Source organism: Phocoena phocoena, chromosome 12 (assembly GCF_963924675.1).
Source record: "Phocoena phocoena chromosome 12, mPhoPho1.1, whole genome shotgun sequence".
In the NCBI taxonomy this organism is placed as follows: domain Eukaryota; kingdom Metazoa; phylum Chordata; class Mammalia; order Artiodactyla; family Phocoenidae; genus Phocoena; species Phocoena phocoena.
Genome location: NC_089230.1, coordinates 5,931,673 through 5,941,938, shown reverse-complemented (window position 1 = coordinate 5,941,938; position 10,266 = coordinate 5,931,673).

The window sequence follows — 10,266 nt, the reverse complement described above, 5'->3', positions numbered from 1 at the left end:
TCAAAGAAGATTATCTGTTTGCTTAAGGAGACATTCTCTATCTTAATTCCAGATTGCTTATGACAGGTCTCTGACAAAATGTATGAGATGTCAAATATACCATCTTCTCCTAAAGATTTTAAACAAAATAAAATCTTACAAAAAAAGATTGCCCTTGACAATACATCTATAAACAGTATCTGAACTAATAAAGAGATGACTTATTTTCTTTCCTAGTTAAAGATGTTATCTAGTACTAAGCCTTGTCATGGCAACTCTAAAACCTATCCAATGAGTCGCATTCCTGATATGTGCAGAGATGGGCAGTGTTTCATTCCCATCCTGCCTCCTTCACTTCAGATACATATCTCTTCCTTGTCAAACCAAACAGTTATCCCTATGGCCTTTCTGAGTAGCAAATGTGGCTACACTCCATCTCTCAGAAAGGTATGATGAATGAGGATTCTTAACAGATGTTCACATACTGTAAAACCTTAGCAATCTCAATTATAAAGGAAAAACTACAGAATCAGTCCAGAGCCTGTGTTCTTCAAATAACTGAAATGCCTTCAAACACGAAAAATTAAATAAAGTATTTGTCTTTGAAGTCTTATCTTAATTAAGTCTAATCTTAATTGACAAAACAATATACAATTAATATATTGTCTGTATAAAATTTGAACATATCAAAATAAGGGCCTTAAAAGTGCTTAAAAATTATGCTTCTCTGGACATATTTAATATTGTTAATATTATTAAATAAATACATTAATTAAATAAATACATTAAATATTGTTAATATCATTACTTTACTCTGTAAAGATTTTTTTAATACTTTTCCTCCCACGTTCTAAAAGTTAAATTCTGAATTAGTGGAGACTGAATTAATAATGTTTAAATGGAATAAAAACAATCAAACATAGTACAACAAAACATTTCCACTAGTCCCTTCACTTCAAGTCAGACCTCATGAACTCAGTATCTTTAAACTTAATTAAGCTCCTAAGACTCTTATCTGTGAATTTGGAAATAGGTTTTCATGGAAGTTCAAGATGGAGGACACACAGTGCCGTCTCAAAATGATGCCAGAAGGCAAAACCAAGACTTATATTAATAGAATTGCTAGGGCACCAATTGTCTTGTCAGAGTGACATCCTTTGAAGATAAGAAATAATTGACAGCTGACACCAAGTATCCGCCTACAGGCAATGCAGATAAATGCGCTGCAGCCCTCTCCAAGCTCCACTTGTTGTCTGAGGCCTGAGATACATGATATACTGTTGCAATGTAGGAAAAATAGGAATAAAACAATTTCAGAAATTATTTTAGTACACCAACCGGCTAGAAAGAATGGTAAGGAAAAAGACCATGGTGGGGGGGTGGGGAAATGCAACATTCTGTTTTTCAAGCAACAGATTAACTAGGTCCCTTAAAATATATTAACTGTTGTTCAAGTTAAGCAAACATCATCGCTAGGATGTTTTAGATAGTTGAAACTGATGAACTATCCTCCTTGAGATGAAGATGTCATGCGGGAGCTTCACTAAAGTGTAGCATTCCAAAGTGCAAATATTTATAAAATTGGTATACAGCAAATTAGCATGCCTAATAAATTTTCTTTTACTTGAATAATTTAATTATGGCACATTTATTTTCATTAATATTTCCATTAAAAAATTGTAACTGAAATGATTTAAATAAAATGAAAAACTGACTTCTAAGTGAAAACAGTATATACATTTTCAGGAAAGGGATTATCACAGCATTTTATAGAATTGGAAAATACCTGGGTGATGATCAAATCCAAATTCCTCATTTCATAAAAACACAAGATACTCAAGAAGTTAAATAATTACTCAATTTTATCCAACTTGCATGGGGTAAATTCAATAAAATCTGTTTTTGGACTCCCAACCCAGTGTTTTTTCCAGAATATTCTATGTTACGTAATTTTATATTTACTTATATTTATTCTTCTAAATTAAAAGAATCTATATATAGAAATAGTTCCAGGGACTTCCTGGGTGGCCCAGTGGTTAAGAATACGCTTGCCAGTGCAGGGGACACAGGTTCGTGGCCTGGTCTGGGAAGATCCCACATGTCGTGGAGCAACTAAGCCAGTGTGCCACAAGTACTGAGCCTGAGCTCTAGAGCCCACGAGCCACAACTACTGAGCCCGCGTGCCTACAGCCCGTGCTCCGCAACAAGGGAATCCACTGCAACGAGAAGCCCACACACCGCAATGAAGAGTAGCCCGGGGCTTCCCTGGTGGCGCAGTGGTTGCGAATCTGCCTGCTAACGTAGGGGACACGGGTTCGAGCCCTGGTCTGGGAGGATCCCACATGCGGAGCAACTAGGCCTGTGAGCCACAACTACTGAGCCTGTGCGTCTGGAGCCTGTGCTCCACAACAGGAGAGGCCGCGATACTGAGAGGCCCACGCACCGCGATGAAGAGTGGCCCCCGCTTGCCACAACTAGAGAAAGCTCTCGCACAGAAACGAAGACCCAACACAGCAAAAGTAAAAAATAAATTAATTAATAAACTCCTACCCCCAACATCTAAAATAAAAAAAAAAAAAAGAGTAGCCCCCCTTCACGCAACTAGAGAAAGCCAGCAGGCAGCAACGAAGACCCAACACGGCCAAAAATTAATTAATTAACTTAAAAAAAAGAAATAGTTTTATGTATTATCTTTCTTGACAGAAAAATAAAATATAATAGTCTTGCATAATATTTAATAGGTAACTTCTAAAATATAAAATTAATGCATTAATAACCATAGATCATGCACTACTATTTCTCAGCACAGAATTTGGTATCCTACAGAGAATAATACACATTCTTCTTTCATTTAAATGAAACATTTGCAATAATAGAATGTGTATTTGACCTCATAGAAAAAATTAATAAATTCCAAATGTAAGAAAATTACAGACCACAATATTTAAACATAAGCCAAAGAAGTATAACCAAACAATAAGAAGATAAGTATTTTAACCACTGGACTAAAAAGTAAGTCTTTTAAAATTTGAACAAAAGAGAAAAGCAAAATTATGCTTACAATTATCTACAAGTAAATTAAGTGAAAAAATACTTAAAATATGAATATCGAAAAGGCTGAGCTCAGAGGAATTGACCAGTCGTCATACACTGAGAGAAGATATAGCCTAAGGGAAGCCAATATGCGTGGAAAGAGGGTGATAGAGGAAAGTGGGCAAGGACAAAGTTGCAACACTGAGCTAAGTCCAAGTATGAAGACTGCAAATACCATACAAAAAAAAAAAAAAAACAAACTGAATTACTTTCAGATTTAAAAACAACAAATAAGAATTTTTTAAGAGGCACAGAGAATGCCTTTTTAGCAACACAGTTGATTGAACTGAGGGGAAGTCAGTCCTTCCTCGTGCTCCAATCCTGTGGAATTGCTAAAGAGGTTTAGACAGAGAGAGGGGTGGAGGAGAGAGAGAAGGGGGGAGATAGAGTGGGAAGGGGAGAGAGAGATCAAGAAGGAAGGGAGGAAAGGAGTGAGAAAGGGAATCTCCAGGGGTCAGAAATGATGAAAGGCCAATCCACAGTGGTAGGAACACCAGCTGCCTCAGTGCCAGCCCAGGATCCTGGACCCAGACCCCTGCTGTCAGGGTTGAAGGATGGAGATGAACACACGCACACCAATACTAGACATTATTTTAGAGACCACAAGAGGCAGAAAGCTAGATCTGAGAATAGTGCTTAAATTCAGGACCCTGAATGAGATCCATGGAAATGGGGTTTACAAAATTTCACCCAAATAAGTGGCAATGAAGCCCAATGTGAAAAGCACAATGTCAACATTTTAGACAGAAATATAGGAGGATTTCTTTATAATGTTAGTTTAGGGAAGGTTTTATATAAAAAGGCCATGAAAGAGAGGACTGATATGTTTGTCTTCATTAAATTTAAAACAGCTGTATGTTCAAACAAACACACAATAGGCCAAGTGAAGACAAACCATAAACTGAAGGAAAACACCCCTGATAAAAGCATCCAAAATAAGGCAAGCCTAGAAAGCAATACGGAAATTAAAAAATAAATAAATAGAAAACTTGAGAAAGGATGAGGCAGGCGATGCACAGAGGGTGTAAAGAGAATAACCACTGGCCATAAACGAGATGTTCCACCTCACCAGTAATCTGGAAAACACTAATTAATGCATCAGTGATATCCCAATTCATACCCATCTCACTGGTGAAAAATGTAAAATTCTGCAAATACTAAGTGAGTGTGAAAATGAGGAGCAATGAAAGCTTTCACAAACTGCTGGTGGGAATGTGGGAATACATATGTACAACCAGCTTGGAGAGAAATTTGAAAATATCTAATAAACTTTAGCATTCACAATCCATTGGACCCTGTAACTCTGCACCTAAAAATATGTTCTAGGGGTATTCATTTTATATACAAGTAAATATATACAAGAATGTTTATTCCAGCTTTTTTTTGTGATTGCAAAAATCTGGCAACACTTGAAATGCTTATCAAAAGAACGATGATCACATAATTTGTGGCGGTATCATAAAAAGACATGCCATACCATGGTTACAACGAGTCTATAAGAGCAATGTTTCTCAAAGCATGGTCCAGGAAGCAGCATTAGTATCACCTGAAAACTGGGTAAAATGCAAACTCTTGGGCCCCAGCCCACATTTTCTGAATCAAACCCTGGAAGGGCCTGAGCATCCTGTGTTTTAACAGGCCCTTGTGGTTCCAGTTTGAGAACTGCTCTACCAAAGTTACATGTATCCACATGGGTAAGTGTCAAAGTCAAAATCTGAGCCAAAAAGGGCATAATACATACATCTGTATATAATATATAGATGTACCTCATTGTACTGTGTTTCACTTTATTGTGCTTCAAAGATACTGCATTTTTTTCCAAATTGAAGGTTTGTGTCAACCCTGCGACTAGCACATCTATCGGCACCATTTTTCCAACAACATTTGCTTACTTCCTGTCTCTGTGTCACAGTTTGATAATTCTCACAATATTTCAAACTTTTTATTATTATTATATAAGATGGTTACATCTCTTTTGCTTAATTATATTATGGGATAGACATGTTTCAATGGGGATGATTCCACTGCCTGGTATTGTAGGACAGGGCATATGAATCTGCCCCTCAGGAAGTAGTAATTAAACATACTAAAGGAAACAAATAGGATTACCTGAGCCCATACAATATAAAGGAAAACTGGGAACTAATATTCAGGGGCTAGTAAAAATAATCATAGAATTATGCTAAATTCTGTGCTCTTCCTGTGCTCCGTAAGTGGAACAACAAAGCCTGGATGACAGCACATCTATTTACAACATGATTTACTGAATATTTTAAGCCCACTATGGAGACCTACACCCAAAAGAAAAGATTCCTTTCAAAATATATATATATATATATATTCTCAAAATATATTATTGCTCATTGACAATGCAGCTGGTCACCCAAGAGCTCTGATGGAGATGTACTAGATTAATGTTCTGTTGATGCCTGCTAACACAACTTCCATTCTGTAGTCCATGGATCAGGAGTCATTTCAACTTTTAAGTCTTATTATTTAAGAAATACATTATGCAAGGCTATAGATTCCATAGTTACTGAATTCTTCCTGATGGATTTGGGCAAAGTAAATTGAAAACCTTCTGGAAAGGATTCATCACTCTAGGTGCCACTAATGATTCACGGGAAGAGGTCCGAACATCAACAATAACAAGAGTTTGGAAAAAGGTGATTCCAACCCTCATGGGTGACTTTGTGGGGTTCAATCCTTCAGCGGAAGAAACAACTGCAGATGTGGTGGAAATAGCAAGAGAACTAGAAGTGAAGCCTGAGATGTAACTGAATTGTTGCAATTTCTTGATAAAACTTTAACAGGTAAGGAGTTGCTTCTTATGGATGAGCAAAGAAAGTGGTTTCTTGAGATGGAATCTACTCCTGGTGAAGATGCTGTGAAGATGGGTGAAATGACAGCAAAGGATTTAGATTATTACCTAAACTTCGTTGATAAAGTAGCAGCAGGTTTTGAGAGGACTGACTCCAGTTTTGAAAGCAGTTCCACTGTGGGTAAAATGCTATCAAACAGCACTGCATACTACAGAGAAAAGGTTCATGAAGGAAGAGTCAAGCAATGGGGCAGACGTCACTGCTGCCTCATTTAAGACATTGCCACGGCCACCCAGCCTTCAGCAGCCACCACCCTGATCAGCCAGCAGCTGTCCACACGGAGGCAGGACCCTCCACCAGCAAAAAGATTACTACTACCTGAAGGCTCAGATGATGGTTAGCATTTTTTTAGCACTAAAGTATTTATAATTAAGGTATGTACATTTTTTAAGATATAAAGTTATTGCACAATTAATAGACTATAGTGTAAACATAACTTTTACATGCACTGGGAAACCAAAAAAATTTGTGTGACCCACTTTATCATGATATTTACTTTACTGCAGTGGTCTGGAACCAAAACTGCAATATCTCCAAGGCAGGCCTATAATACAGTTAATATAAATCTTAAGGATATAAATAACATATTATATAGACAGCAAGAATATACACTGACCTGAGGAGGGAGGGAGGGTAGTAGGAATGGAAAGGAGAGGATTCCAAATGTACCTGCAATATTTGATTTACTTGGCAAAAATATTTGAAGCAAATTTGAAAAAAAAAAGGTTAATATTTATCAAATCTGGGTGATAAATATAGGAATGTCTCTTAAATTATTCTCTCTACTTTTCAGGTCATTTTACATATTGCAGAAGTACAGTGACATGGCCAAGTCCGTGGTTTTGTAAGATGACCATGGTGTAGAGAAACTTGTAAGGAGAGAGACTAGGGGCAGGCAGACAAGTAAGTTAACATGCTGTTTCAATGACCCAGTTAGGCGAAATGGCTTTAACTACAAGAGGGGAAACAGGGGATTCACTAAAAACAACTAGTTCAGATGTCAAATATATAGGAATTGATAACCTATTATATGCTGGAAGGAAAGGGGAAGTCAAAGAACTTTCCAAAATGTATAGTTTGGTTGAATAACTAGTGCATAGAGACTGAGAACAAAGTCTCTACTTGGAGGTGGAAAATAATAAAATTCTTCTGACAAAATATAAAACAGAAAATCTGAATCTAGAGAGAAACTGAATGTATTCATTGTACAGTTAGTATATGATATAGGGATAGTAAACAATATGTAAAGCAAGAAGAAAAGAGTGTTGAGGACAGAATCCTGGGGAAAATAAAGTGAAAACAAAAAATACAGGAGTGCCTTTCAGGTAGGAGTAGAAACAAAAGGAAAACAATATCTAGTAAGGTCAAGGGAGTGGCACAATGGAAATGTTAGTTTTCAGCCAGTGTTCTGTGAGAATTGTTGCATCTATAGACGTATTCCTGATGCATCTGTGGAGAGAGATGAACTCCACGTCCACCTACTCCTCCACCATCTTGAATCTCCCCAGCAGATTTCTGCACAGTGGAAATGAACACGTGGTAGAGTTGTCTAGAAAGCTAAAGACTGAGAAGAGAATTGTGATCCAAGAAGAGAATTTGATCACTTGAAAGTCCTTCTCCTTCTTGAAACACCTATTTTATTAGAGGCCTTAAAGAAAAAGTCATATTATACTGTCTGGAAGATCAAATGTGTGATATGGACTTGGTAACAGGGCTTATCTCTTAAAATGTTCTCAGGCAAAAATATAAGTAAGGGAAGTGATAACTGATATATTTAAGTTTAAGAAGAGGTGGGATAAAATGGAATTATGAGCCTGGTGAAAGGGTCAGATTTGGAACAGATGAGGGACTCCTTTCTTTAAGAGAGGGCAGAAGATAAAGAAGAGTTAAGATACACATAAGCTGGGAGGGGGTATGGATAAGTTAAGAAAAGTTCAAGGGGAAGATAAATTCCACCAAGTGTGAACTTGGAAGCAAGATCATATAACACATACCAAAAGTGGATTTAAGGGGTTGAGAAGGAGAAATGAGGTTGGAATAGCTGCCAAGGAGAATGGAAAATAGAGTTTACCAAGGAAAGTGGTCAAAAACTTACCATCCGGCATCTTGAGAGCATCAAGGATGAAAAAATATATTTTTTTTTTAACCATTTTTTTTTTTTACATAATAAGTCGAATGAGCAGAGTTATGTGGTTAAAAAAAAATGACTTGATAGCAGAAGAACAGGAGGGGGGTAAAAAAAATTAGAATTTCTCTAACAGTGAAGACTGACAAAGCAACTACTCCAATATTTGTGTTATCCAAATATCCAGTGATTTGAAAGATGTGCTACAGCCACCTCCAAAATACATTGAATTTCCATCCATTCTTTTTTTCTCTCTAGCTCAAAACAGCATGACTTACCCCCAGAATGGTACAATATCAGTAACTAGTCTCTCTTCTACTATATTTACTTCCTCTCCTCTATGACCCATTCTTCCCAGAAGCCAGGGTAACATTCTAAAAATGTAAATCACATGATTTCACTTCCCAGCTTAAAACCATCCAGCAGTTTCCCACTGTGCTCAGAATTAAACCTAGACATAGACATTGACTCTGGGAAATGGGAAAGGCAATGGTGAGCTCTCTGCATTAAAAAAAAAAAAAAAAAAATTCCCTTAAATATAATATTAAAAACATCCAGTTCATTCTTTTTGCCAGTACCATACAGACAAGCCTCAAGTTCTATTCAGTGATTTTGACAAATAAATATACTTGTTAAATTTAAGTAACCATAACACCTACTAGATAATTCATAATTATTGCTTCGTGTGAGCTTAGGTGAATTAAATGAACTAATAATAAGAACACATTCACATGGTATGAACAAGTATAAAAACATACACTGTACTTTTTTTTTCCGAAAGGGCTTTCTTTGTAATTATATATCTGAATGATTATTTGATTAATATCTATCTTCCCTGTTAAATTATAAGAAGTCAGGGACTATATCTACTTTATTCACAGGTGTGTTCTCTATGCTAGCATAGATCCAGCATGTTGTAGGTACTCTATACATATTGGTTGAATTACTGAATACATATTGAATAAATGTTAGTTGAATTCTTGAATACACTAAGTAGAATAGAAAAGGCTTGGTCCGGATCCCAGACAGGATGAAAGGCCCAAGGCCAAGCTCTGTGATTAAGCACGTGTGCAACTTGCCTAAGTCACTTTACTTTCCTAAGCCTTGGTTTTCCCATCTGTGAAATACAGACAGGAAATACATAAAATAATCTGCATTCTAAGCAAATTAAAAGACTGAGTGTCCTATTATCAAAATCTGTAATAACTAGCCATTGCATAGAATGTAGTAAGAGTCAGTTTGTTTCCTGACACACTATAAATCCTGAAGGTTTAAATATGAACGGAATCTGCCATTCCATTTTCTGAGAGGCATCCTTCATAAAACATATGATGGCAGTTGTGACCAATTTTTCAAAAGACCAGAGTGCATTCAGGGTAAGATTCTCACACACTTTATACATTTTCTCTTTAAGACCCTTCAAGCCTAAAAAATTTTACCTATAAGAATCTCAGAATCCTAGAGTTAGAACTAGAAGAGAGAAGCTGTAGGTTCTTTACAAAAAGAGTGGACACCACAGGGACACATATTCACTAGAATCATTACCAAAAAATTATGAATGAGGAAAAGCCAGTGACCTTCACTGATGTCACTACACTTCAAATAAATCCGTATAATGCCTTGCAAGTATCCTTGTTATGGACCACAATAAATAAATCTATCATTTATAAAAATAAATAGTTTTAACAACATAGTCCTTCTGCTTTTTAATGAGTGTTTGTATACACACATCCATTAAGCCTCCTGCAAACATACAGTCAACCTGTATTTGCTTCCAATTTTAAAATATAATTTTAAAGCATCTATTACCATCACTGACTTGTTTCTTTACAACCAGAAACCTCCTCCCCATTAGGGGCCCTTTGAGTTTAGTCTGGCACAGAGAATCCATCCCATACACGTTGGCAAAGTCTTTACTGACCATTTCCTATAGGCAACTCAGGATATATGGCCAAGTTTATTTATATTATGTTGTCATTTTCCCTAAATATTTAAATGTAAAGGATCAACAGAAGAGAATTTGATCAAATATCCACATGCTGATGTTAGTTGATCTTAAAAACAAGATTAGGACATTCTCTCAGGTAAATCATACATAATTCATACATTTTTTTCTTAAAACATTTTATATTCATAGCCATATATCACAAATCATTAAAAATAAATTACTTTGAAAGTGATAATAGT